Raw genomic sequence first — 12,848 nt, forward strand, 5'->3', positions numbered from 1 at the left:
GCAAAAAAAAAACCTATTTAATGCTGAGGTAAATCCTAAAATTAGGAAATACATACATATATCTTTTAATTGTTTTTTTCACCGCTTTGCTTTATAAATCTAGTATGTTAAATGTGTGAGGAATATTTTCAAAGACTAATTTCATCTAATTTTTGATTAGTTTTGGTTCATATATGCTCTGCTTTTTATGCAACCTTGTGCACTAATTGAAACAATTTCAAGGGTTCTTCATAGTTTTTCATTCACTTTAGTACTCCAATGAAATGTGCCCTGCAAAACTGGTTGAAACTGCCAAATGCTCAACTCCAGGATGTTGTAGAGGCAGCACTTCACATAAATGAAAATGAAAACGAGTCGAAATTTGGCAGCCAAGCATCATTAACAACGATTGAATCTTGCCTAAAAAAAAATAAAGAAGGGTTTCTAACCCCCGAAAAAAGTATTGTAGTAAATGTATTCCTGATGCCTGATGCATGATGTATTTGCATGTTGAGCAAAGATGAAAACAACCCCCCAAAAAGAGGTCGCCGGCTAAAGTGAAGTGCACTCAACGCCCCGAAAGTTGCGACAGCTGCAAATGGAACTTTTTTGTGTGCAGCATTTTCTTAGCAGAATTTTTTATTTTCTACTTAGCCCCTCAGGCTGGGGCAGTGCCAACGCGCTACACCGCATTTAGCCCATGAGCCATGGGCCAGCGCTTAGTAATTTGATCATAATTGGGTTAAGATTGAAGCGAAATATATACGGGGGAGACTACCGTATTTTGTCCCTGTTCCAGCAAAAGGGCGGGTTTTTGTCATCGCAATTAAAATTCAAATTTAAATTGGAAATGTACATTTATGTAATGGGTACAACTGCTGCCAAATAAACATTCTGCACGTCCTGAAATAGAAGCACAAACTAACACTTAAATGATTACAGATGTTGGGCGTTGTTGGATTGATGTTTGCAGGAATGTGTTCACATTCTATTCTATTGTGTTTAGCTTTATTTTATTGATGATAACAAATGATTTAATGATCTGTGCACAGCAGAGCACTATGTACACTTCCTGGCGTATTAAATAACTCTGAAAAAAAGCTACACCAAAAAAAGTCAACTAGCTACTTACCGAAAAGCAAGGAAGAAAGGAAAATGCGAGCCAAGTAAAGGTACGAGTAAGAGTAGCGAAAAGATGAAAAGCACAAAAGTAGAAAGAAGTGAAAGAAGAAAAGACGACAAGTCTCAGCCAAATGGGAAACTTTTCTTTTAAAAAGTTACCCTGTACCCTGGATGACACTTTTGCTTTGGACGGGGGGAAGGATGCGGATGGATGGACGGATGGATGGGGAGCGGGGGTTTATGTGGGCCTGTGGCAGAGAAGCTGAAGCTGCTGGTTGGCCAGTATATTCTTGGCCAGATGTTGCCCCGGAAAACATTAAAAGTGCAACGGCGGCGAAAACTTATTTACTTTTTCACATTTCGCAGCACTTGACTGCGCGCCGCCCTCTGCTTTTAGCTGTAAGGGGAGAGAGGGGGAGAGTAGATGTAGCAGAGATGTAGGAAATGTGGAAAATGTGGGAGATGCGGCTTTTTCAATTTCGCCCACGAACCCAGGGGCAGGCAGGCAGGCAGGCAGGCAGGCACTGCTTGACAAGTTTGAAATTTCAATTAAATTCATTTGAACTGCGGCTGGACTTCTTGGGGTCCAGTTTCTCTCTATCACCCTCTCTCTCACTCTCTCTCTCTCTCTCTCTCTCTGTCTAACAGTCGGTAATGAGCAGCAGCAGCAGGCCAGCGTAATGGCATCTTAGTTTGATGCAGTCAACGTTTGCCATTGCCTTTGCCACTGCTATTGCAGTTGCTGGTCGCTGGCTGCCACCGATGCGATGGCCACTGTCTGTTGTGGGAGTGGCGTGGTCCACGTTCTCCTGCGAAGTTTGCGGGCCGAAAGGTAACTGAGAGCGTTGACAAGGGGGCAATTTCCTACAGTGGTTGTGGCAGGCATATTCGTGAAATGCTGCACACATTTTCCATTTGCTGGCTTGGGACCCACTGTCCACATTTACCTCCCCCGTCCATGAGTGTCATTCGAGAACCAAAACAGCCAATGGGTCGGGTCGGTCGTTGGCATGGGGTCAACAACGTTGACAAGTCTTTGGGTTTGTGCTGCACACAGTTCCACATACCATTGGTGGTCCACTGGTCAACTGCAGTTTTGATGCTGCTGCTGCTTCTGCTGTTGCTGTGGCTGTTGTTGTTCTCTCCAGCGAGAGGATTGCTCTCCAGTGCGTGGGTCGTCGCCGAAACGGAAAATGTCTTCATCTTCATCAATCAAAGCCCAGGCATCTGACACTCAAGTCACTCATGCAGTCACTCAGCTCAATTCAATTCCCAGAGCCAGAAACAGAAGCAGAGACAATGCTTTCTCCCACTCTCTCCATCTGCTGTGTGTGTGTGTCGTTTTGTTGCTAAATTTCAATTACAAGTGCAACAACTAAGTGCATCAAGTCAACTTTCCTGCCACATGAAATGAACTTTCCCGCCCCAAAGGGCGTTGAGTTGTCGTCGTCATTCATTTCGTTTCCTTGTCAGCAGCGACAGAACATCACTGAAGTGGTGGAATGTGTACCACTCGATATCATATTGTTATTGTTTGTTCTTAAAAAATTGTACTTATATACATATTACTCACTTTGTCAGGGACACTCCACCAAAGTCGGAGAGAGAAAACGAATTTTTCTAGGTGCTTTTTTTTCTTCGACTCTTTGGAATTTATTGATAGAAATAAGCAGAAAATCAGAAACTATTTTTCGATTTTATTAGCCTATCAATAAGATCATAAAATGAAGATATGAGACAGAAATTTATGAACTTATATAAATCAAAATTGAATTATATTTTGTTTGATTATATTCCACTTTATTGCACATATTTTATATTCAAATATTTTCAATCAATAATCATCTAAACATCATCTTAAATCAGCTTATCATTTTTATTAATACTAGTCCTGAAGGGCCTATAATTTCTGTTCGTTAAATATGTGTCCATTCGCGTATGGGAAATTTTGTACTGTGATTCAACGACGAATTTGCTTCGACTTACATACAACATTGCTTGCCCGAACTATGTTTAACATTTTTGTATGTTTAATTCTTATCTATTGTATGCCTTGACTGCATAAACAAACGCTTAAGCCGCTTGGTGGACCGCTGCTTGGTTATGTCATCAGCGGGGCGTGGCAGTGTCATTGTGTGGTTTATCTTGAACTCCCGCTGATGCTGCTGCACTGCATGGTGTCGGCCGCCCTAACCAATGTGTCGGCGTGTGGTGTGTGCCATACAGCCGGCTTCCAACGTCCCTTTCCGTTAGTCATACCCTACCCCCGACCCCATTCTCGACGACATTCAGCCTGTCTTTTGGGTTTTGGGATGTGAGAGCTTCTGCTTAATTATTACAGCATAAATTATCAGCATCTTGAGAGTAAAGCAGAGCCTGATTCACTCAGAGCGAGAGAGAGAGAGAGAGAGGGAAGCGAGAGAAGAGAGAAGTGTCTCTTGATTTGCATACTAAGAGGCTTTTGTTAGTGGTCAGGCTTCCACTTCCACTCCCACCCATAACCCTTTCCTTTCCCTTCTCTCTTCTTCCTCTCGTTTCGTTTCGTTCGGAATGGAGCCCCAGATAACAGGCAGACACACACACACTCGCACACATAATTCTTGGCTTTGTTTGTAAAGAATTTATTGAAATTGATTTCGATTTGCCTTCGGTTCTTCTCTGAGCTCTGAGACATTACATTCGATCATTTAAGCAGGCGGCATTCGATTCTTTATTCTCTCTCTGCTATCTCCTCTCTGGCTATGCCATGTGATTTATTGATTCCTCTGCTGTTGCCTGGCTCGCTAATGGCCAAGGGTAAGGTTGAGTTAGGTTCCAGGGGAGGTTTGTGCTTTGAGAATTGAGTATTTGAGTATTTTGGTATGGGTGTTCGGTCTCGTCTTTCATTTTGATGGTTTGATGAGTGTGTTAGACACATTTGCCAGGGCTCTCCTCTATCCCCTGTCTCTTTTTATCTGTCTCTCTCTGCCTGTCAGATGGATTTGCCGTGGGAATTTCGTAATTTCGTATGCAAGGCGAGGCCGCCTCTGTGATGATGGGCTTTGGTTTCTCCCTTTTTTTTTTGGTGCGAGTATCCTAAGTAAATATGATGGGTAATTTCTTTTTAAAGGTTCTGCGTGTGCCATTAGGGAAATTGCAATATCCATTCGGAGGGTTTTAGGCCTCACTGGAGATGTGTTATTCGAAATCAAATTAAATTTCGAATGCTTTTTGTTGTACTTGAATTTTATTTAATTTACGCTTTTCGTTGTCTTTGTCTCTTTGCAGGTAAATGCTGAATTTGTGTTTGAGGAAAAGGAAGTTGCAAACGGAAGTTAGGCGGAAGTGAACCTGAATAAAAATAAAACAAAGAGGAAGCACGTAATAGTGATAATCCTTGGAATTTCTAGAGCTTTTATCTACTAAAAATAATTTTTTCAAAAGATTTAAAATCTGCTTGAAAAATGCCTAATCCGACCTAACACTTGCCTAAAGGTATATTTTAAGCTTACATTTTTCTTTGAATGTCAGCTGAATTTCCACATTTATATATTCCTTTTATTTTTGGTTTGCCGGTGTGAAGGTTCTGTGATTGAAAGCTAAGAAAAAGCACAAGGACTCTGTGCGTTATTGTAGGAGACGCATTCGAAAAACCCAGACTCAAGTATTCAGGAAATGACAACAGAAATTCACCCACCAATTTCAACCCTCCCCCCAACATTCCGATTTTTGGGAAGAAACAAAAAGAGACAGAAAGAGAGAGAGAGAGATAGAGAGAGAGAAATGTTCCCATGGCACGCGCTGGCGACACTTTCCAGAAGCAAAAATATTTTGCTGGAGGATGGGAGCCAAAGACCAAGACTACGACCAGAGACCAAAGTGGAAGCCAAGGGCGCGCGCGTTTCATGCATGTTGTGAATATTCTCGTTTCGGGGACACAGACACTGGGGGAGAGTGAGGCATGCCACCGGGAGGGTAGTAAAAGCGTACCGTTATACAAACATAAACATAAAAATATTAAATTTATGATGCAATAAAAAAAACAGTGTTAACAGGAGCAGAGAAAGGCAAAGAGAAAGAGAGAGAGAGAGAGAAACAGAGAGAGAGAGACAGAGAGAGAGAGAGGGAGAGTCGAGTGAGTGCGTGCCTGGGAACGCCCTGTGATTGGGTTGCACCCCCCTGTTGCAAGGGGCACCCTGTGGGGAATAAACTGAAAACGAATCAAAAAAGGGTCACAAAAAAAAGGAATAAAATAAATATCTTTTATTTCTTATAATTTATTCTTAATAAAAAATTCAAAAATAACTTTTATTTCGAATTACTTTTTCGAAGAGGAAATTCTTTCATCCTAGAGATAATACTTAGACAAAAAATATTAGTGAGCCGCTTTCTGATTTATCAAATACCTAATCAAAACCATGCCACCCTCCACAAAAGCTGAAATGGCAGCAAACCCCTTCTGTTAGGGTATCAGAAAGCGCAGCTAATGAGTGTCCGAACCCCCAAAGGAACATTACAATAACAGAAGTGACCGAGCCGCAGCGAACCGGGCTAACCGGTTGCATTTAACGGTTATGACACCAACCCCTGGCAGCAATGATCTTTCGAGCGTTAAATGAGAAAAACAAGAAACCAGAACACAGAACACAGAACAGAACAGCAGAGAATTTCTATCGATGTCAACTGTGTGTGCTAAGCCCTCAAGTCAAACGGGATTAAAGGGGATGCTAGAGGGCCATTCGGCACAGGGCGGACTCCTTAGGGTGCGGTGTGGGGCAGTCCAGTGTATTGGCAGCAATTGGTGGTGTCACGTACTACCTCAAACCTTTTGGGTGTTTATTTATTCCCCCCCGCTCCCAGTTTTCCCTGTTGCCGTCTGTCGGCTTACTTTGACTTTTGACAGCCCACCGAATAAAAAATAAAAAGCTGTGACAGTACATGGCATTCATTCTCGCTCTGTCCGCTCTCTGTGGCAGCAGAGGAACAACATTGCTTGTAATATGAGCACGTGCCACCATCAAGGAGGCATCCGCGTGGCTCCTCTGATTGGATGAGAGCTGAGAGAGTTTTAAATTTTATTTTTTATATTTTATTTATGTCTAATCAAATTCAATGTGAACTTGTGATTAAAATGTCAACTAACATGCGAAATATATTTTTATTTTGAGCAATTTTCTTAGTTGTCTGCCCCAAATTTGAGAATATTTTCAAATGTTTTTCAAAGCACCTTGAAAAGGGAAAGACAACCCCATCGAACTCCTACTCGAAACCCTGCCACTTGCAATGTTGCACTTATGTTTGGGCCATCCATCAATTTGGTTTACCCCCGCAACCCAGTTGTCTGATAACCCCAGCCCCTAACACTTCATTTGCACACATTTCATATACAACTATTATTCCGGGACTTTTGGGGTTGAAAGTTACTAACTAATCCCAAACACGCGACCGACCCCCTGCAACAACAGCAACAACAACAGCAAATAATTCGCATTCAAAATCTCGTAAATCAATTTTTTTTTTCTTCACTCTAATTATGTGATTAAGTGATTTATGACTTTGTGTCGCACATAAACGGATGGTGCTGGCGCCCTCTCATTCTCTCTCTCTCTCTCTCTCTCTACAATTCATCCTTCTCAACATATCGCTGTCTCTGTTTCTCTCTGGATCGTTATTATTACTATTATTTGTTTTGTTGTGGTTGGTTGAACTCTTGAAGAGTAAAATAAAAATTTATGACCACACTAAAAACCCGAAAAAAAGCAAACAAGCGAACAAAATGTGTCCGTGACATTTATGATGTGACACATTGTGTACCTAACTCTCTCCTATCCTCACCTTTGTAACCAACATTCTCCTCTTGCTCTTGAATAAACATTTGTGTTGCTCTGCCAGAGGTAAGAATGAGCCTCTGCTCTCTGGTTCGAGTTTTGTGGCCCCAATCTTGAAATTGGTTTCTCTTTCGCTTCGGTCATTGAATTATAATTTTTATTGACTCTAATTGATGACGACCCAACCCCCAAAAGTCGTTTCCTCCAATGGGTTTTCCGCTTTTCCAATTGACCGTAAAGATCGTAAAGAAATGAAGTACCTCGCTGTCTGTCATTTTGCGGTTAATTTGTGAGTTCCCTGGAAACTGAAACCCAAGCTCTCCCAGCACTCCGTTGTATGGCTCTCCGTCCTGGCATTTTGTGTAGCTGTATCTGTATCTCAAGTTACCACCTGATAACAAACTCGATTGATTGATTGTAGTTAGTTTTTGTCTGTTTTTTCTGGTGTTCTGTTCATTTGTTGGTCTAGGCTTTTCAACGTTTTGTCAAATGTCAACTTTGTTTAATGGATACCACACTCAAAAGTCATTTTTCAGACAACGTTTCTCTTCAGACAACTGAAAAAAAATTCGTTTCTTAATCAATTCAATGTAGAAGTTTCTCAGCTATTGATATTTCGTGTAGAATATATTTTTGTTGGTTTTCAAATCCTAGCTTCATTATTTATGAGCAGTTTTCAAGCCCCCTGGCAGAGTCAAAATGTCCTCCGACATACGCAAATTTTATGGGATTATCAAATGCAAACGAGCTGAGGGACAAACGACACATCCCCTTGGCTTCAAACGCCCCATAAATCATGGAATCAAAGTGCCACATTTCGGGCACCGAGATGGCCCAGAGATGTTTTTTTGTTTTCGTGTTGGGAGATGCGTTAAGCCCTTTGGTCGAGGTCTAACACGTACTAAATGCTTGTCAACCGACGGCAGAGTAGAGACCATGCGGGGGGGCCGATTGGATGGACAATGCGCAGACGTGACGTTGAAAATATTTATGAAAAATATTTCTTATCGAAGAAAACACACAAACAAGGGAAAGAAGGAAAATGGGAATTGATTTTGTAGAAAAATAAATAAATATTTCAGCTTTGTTTTTATCTTTTTCGAACTTTTGCCCACATTTATTGTGTTCTTTCATCCAATCTTTTCACTTTCTTTTGAATTTGTTAAAAGTAAACTTCAGTTCTAATGGAAATGCAAGTGCAGCGCAGATATTGTTCTCGTTGCAAACCAGCAGCGGTGACAGCGGTCCTCCTTCTGTACACACAATGCATAATGGACAGACATGCCCGGGCCACTTAAATTGAAGGACTCTGTTGAGAAGGACTCTTGCTTATCCATGTTCTCCCTTTTGGCATCTTTCTGCTAGTTCTATCAACAAATTCCAAATTGGTTTGCCAGCAGTTTTGCATAAAATTTCAAGAAAAAGGACTTGGTGGTGGAGGAAGGAAAAACTTTCAGTCTACAAATTGTTATCACAGTCTATTGGTCCCAGGGACAAGCCCTCATTCCATTTACTAGATGTTCATCAAGTGTAAATTGTAAGCCAAAAATTAATAATGAATCGAGTGGCTCCAGCAAACTTTCATGGGCAAAACAAGGAAAGTCTGTTGCACTTGCAGCAGCAGCAAGAGGAGCTTCTTCCTCAGCGGAAGAAGCTGCGGAAGTTGCAGAAATTTACATAGCGCCTACCCCCACAAAAGGCAAAGAACTTCAAGTTATAACTGGAGAAGCGAGCAGTCGGCCAGTCGGTTGCCGAATGGCAACAAGAAAAGCACAACAATAAATAGCATTATGCTAATCCCAGGCCAAACAGAATGCGGCAAAGTAAAGAAAGAAAGGAGAGAGGAAGCTTTTTTGGCCTGGCATCAGCTGCCTTTCGGAGACTGGACTAGGAATAATAATTACGAGGAAACACAAAGAGAGAAGGAGAGGCAGCAGCTAACTAACTATTATTTACTAAAAAATACAGCAGAAGACAACCGCAGAGAGGAAAAAAAGCAGCAGCAAAAAGATATTCCGCGCGAACGTGACATGGCATAAGAAATAGTTATAAGTCCCCTCTGTTCCACTTCGCTATGCTCTCCTTTCTCGAGGAGCTTCGCAGGCAGATAATACAACTTAAACTCCACAAATGAGCTGGGCAGAGCTAGCAGAGATCTTATCCTTTCTATAGATAATAGTAATTAACAAAAGTACAAAACAAACTTAAATTAGTTTGTAGGGGGACTTAAACACTCGTTTCCACACAGCGAGGGCATTAGCGAGGACATTCAGAGGTGATATGTGAAGGAAGCTTCACTTGCCACGTTCACATGTGACTGTGACCTGTGACCTGTGACCTGTGACCTTTGACTGTAACCCTACCTCGTTCGAAAATTCTCTTGAAAATATTCGTAAACATTTGAAAATAAATATATAGCTCAAAATTGTTTCTTGCTTTCATAACTCATTTTGTATTGGCATAAATTCCAATTAAATAACGTCTTAATATACGTATTTAAATCCAGCAACAAGAAACGCATAATTCATCGTTAACCAAAACAGAAACAGAGAAACGAAGATCCACAGAAAGTATCAGACATCCAGCGACACATCTAGACAGACACGAGGAGGAGCCCACAAAGCAGCACTCGAGGGTTAGACATGTTAAATTGTCATAAGCCTCAAAAATTCCATTATGATTATTTACTCAAGTACCCGAAACCGCTGCACAGCACAGGCCACAGGCAGTAGGACCCAGTGCCTGGCCTGGCCTCCTCTCTGCGAAGATGAACATAAAACACGAAACACAAACACAGATAGAGATACAGAAACAGAAACAGAAACACGCAAACAAAACCCATGGATGTGGAGATAAGGAAACAAAGTTTTCTAAACGTATAAATCTGTTTGTCTTTGCTGCCAGGAGGACGGCACACGTCCTTGTATGGCCCTGTAAAAATTGTAAAATATTTTCAAACAGACACATAAACAAAGCTAATAAATGAGAACTTTTGCGCCGCGATACACACACAAGAACAAATCCCAATTTTACAAGGAAAAGGATATGAGGGAGCGGGACTCCAACTTGACTGAAAAGCGGGGAAAACCAGCAGGAGAAACAGAAACAAATCGCTGCAGGATATGCAGACAAGGCAAACAAGTTCGTGGTGGGGGGAATAATGCCCCAAAATGAAGAAAAACCTCTCGCGTCGAGCCGCAGAAGATTTTCCAACGTAAATATTTTCCCATTGCAGGCAACAACAAGCAGCACAAACGATATAAAGTGATACCAAACAAAACATGCCAGCAGTATGCGAAAACAGTCGAAAAAATGCGCCATTTATTTGTGTATTAAGTGATGATTTTTTGCGCTTTTCTCTGCCGTTTTATACCCATGGCGGCCATTTTGCCAGAGCTGCAACAAAATGGCGGCCACAAAAAAGCAAATTGCATTGCCTGATGAGTGTTAAGTGTGTGGGCGAGGTGGTGGGTGGGGGGTAAATGCAGGATGGGGGTTATCTGATGTCAGAGCACAGCACTGACGGGCAGTAGAGGGTATGCTAAGGGACCATTTATATCATTTTTACGCTGAATGTATGGCAGAAGTACTTGCAAAATATCTTTTAATATGTGGAATTTAATACAAATTTAGCTATAACCAAAGAAGAACTACGAACAGGCCTGTGGGAGTTTTCGGAGCAGCTCAACAGAAACAATAAAAAATACAAATTCGCATCAACCAAAAAGCAATCATCTTTATTTGTTTACTTCATGAAAAAAGTAGTTGAACCGAAAGTTTGGCCATTAAATGTTACCATAATTTCAGGGCTATAAATAAAAGACATGGAACAAGTACATTTGCGGGGCTCTGCCGCCGCATGACGCACAAGGCGAACCGAGGCAAAATATGCTGAGGTTCTTCCAGATACGCTCTTTCCTCTCCTCTATTGATTTTAGCTTCAGTTTAGTATCCTTTCCATTTCCGTTGAGCCCTTTCGAGGGTATTTTTCAGCCGTGATCACACAATGCCTACTCTCGGGTGTTCTTTATGTTTTGTTCAGTTTTGGTTTTTGTTATGTTTTTCTCGCATTTTTTTGAGTTTTTGTTGGTATTATTTTTGAGTAATATGCGCAATGCATCAGGCTCAGACGCAGACCCGTAGCCGGCAATCAGGCTGGGGGCATTGTTATTGTAGTGGTTTAAACACCACACAACACACACACACACACACACCCTACACTACACTACGAGTACACTCTTGACATATTCGTGCTGTCTGCTGGGATTTGTGGCCTTTAATTTTTGGTAGCCATTTACAAAACAGAACCCCTCGGCCCCCGTCCTTAGTCGGAAATGTCTGTCCAACTGCAGTGTGTAATGCAATTGCCAGATTCAGAAGCCAGGAACACGAACAGGCGAGGCTGAGTCACAGCCTGGGCGTGGCTCTGGCTCATTTTTCGTGGCCTCTTTTGTGTGTGTGTGGGGGGGGGGGGTTGGCAGGGAAAATCATTTTAAATGCCTGGGCAACGTCTCGCTTTTGATGAGGATGCTTTTCCAACCGAAAAGTGTTTTATGTTTGCACTTTGCTTGGCGGATAAGGCCTCAGCAGCCCACTGTGTTTAGCTCTGAAATATGACTCAACACTCAGGACGAAAACTACAAGAAGATTGAAAAATTATGAAAATGTGCAGGCGTGTAAGCATTAATTACACAATTACTTACATAAATGCCAGCACGTGCAATATTCGATCGATAAGTAGAGTGCGGAGTGCACTATGGTTGATGCAGTGCCCCCGAAATTAAAATCAAAATGGCATCGAATAATAATGTAAAGCTCTCTCATGTTCACTTAAATCTTTCATTGAGAGCTCCACTCGATAGTTTTACTCTCTCTCTCTCTCTCTCTCTCTGTAGCTCTCTGACTGTTTCTGCCCTAACAATTTTGGGTTAAATTTTGCGTAAACATTTCCAGGGCACTCGACTAATACACAGGCGCTTACACCTGCCGCTCGTGTGTGAGTGCGTATTTGTGGCGCTTTATCTAAACTAACAATCGGTAAAGAGGAACAAAGAGATACAAGAGAGTGAGCTGCTGCTAAGTGGATACTCGACTTGTACTCATCGTATGCCACATGCCCTCCCTACCAACTTGCCATGGTAACACTCTGCTATTTTATGGATACCCTTGCTCTAAAATTTGCAGCGGAGATTATAGAGCCTTTACTTGAAGTCCCTAGATGTGCGGCCCGAACAGCCAAGCATCGATATTTGGCAGTGTATCCCAGAGCTAGGCTTTTATTTCGCTATTTTTCTGTTCTCTATTTTACTTGCTACTTTACGTAGCCGACACAGATGCACATGACTTGGAAAAACAAATTGCGCTGCACTTTTCCACAGCCGCCCCATAGCCGGCTCTGTTGGGGTTTTCACCTGTGGAGATTTATGACACCAAATAACCCCATTTCGAGTCGAGGCTACAGAACAGAACAGAACAGAGCAGAACGAAAACACCTTGTCAACCCCTTTCGTGTGCTAGATTTTTGTACATTTTCGTGCTACATTTTAATTTCTCTGCGTTGGGTAAAGTAGTGGTGAGAGTAGGGTGGGGGGTTTGTGGGTGTGCTGGGTGTGCTGGGAAAACTCATTAACTGTGCACGCTACTTGGCACCCTTTCTCCTCCTGCTGTCTACACTACACTCTGCATTTCCTTCATTCTTTCCATTTGTTTTCGCCTGTCTCTTGTCGCTCTTTCGCTCTCTCGTTGCTTTCTTTATGCTTCTTTTTCTGGGTCTCTTGCGCCTCACTCACAATCCATTTCCATTTCCATTTCCATTTCCATTTGTGGGCGAAGGTCGCTCAACTTGCGAGAGTATCTGCATGGCAAAAGACGCCCTAATAGCTGGGCGTGGCTCAGTGCGTATGTGTGTGCACACACACGATTGAACAATAAGCCGCTTTC

Source organism: Drosophila guanche, unplaced genomic scaffold (genome assembly GCF_900245975.1).
Source record: "Drosophila guanche unplaced genomic scaffold, DGUA_6, whole genome shotgun sequence".
Classification (NCBI taxonomy): Eukaryota; Metazoa; Arthropoda; class Insecta; order Diptera; family Drosophilidae; genus Drosophila; species Drosophila guanche.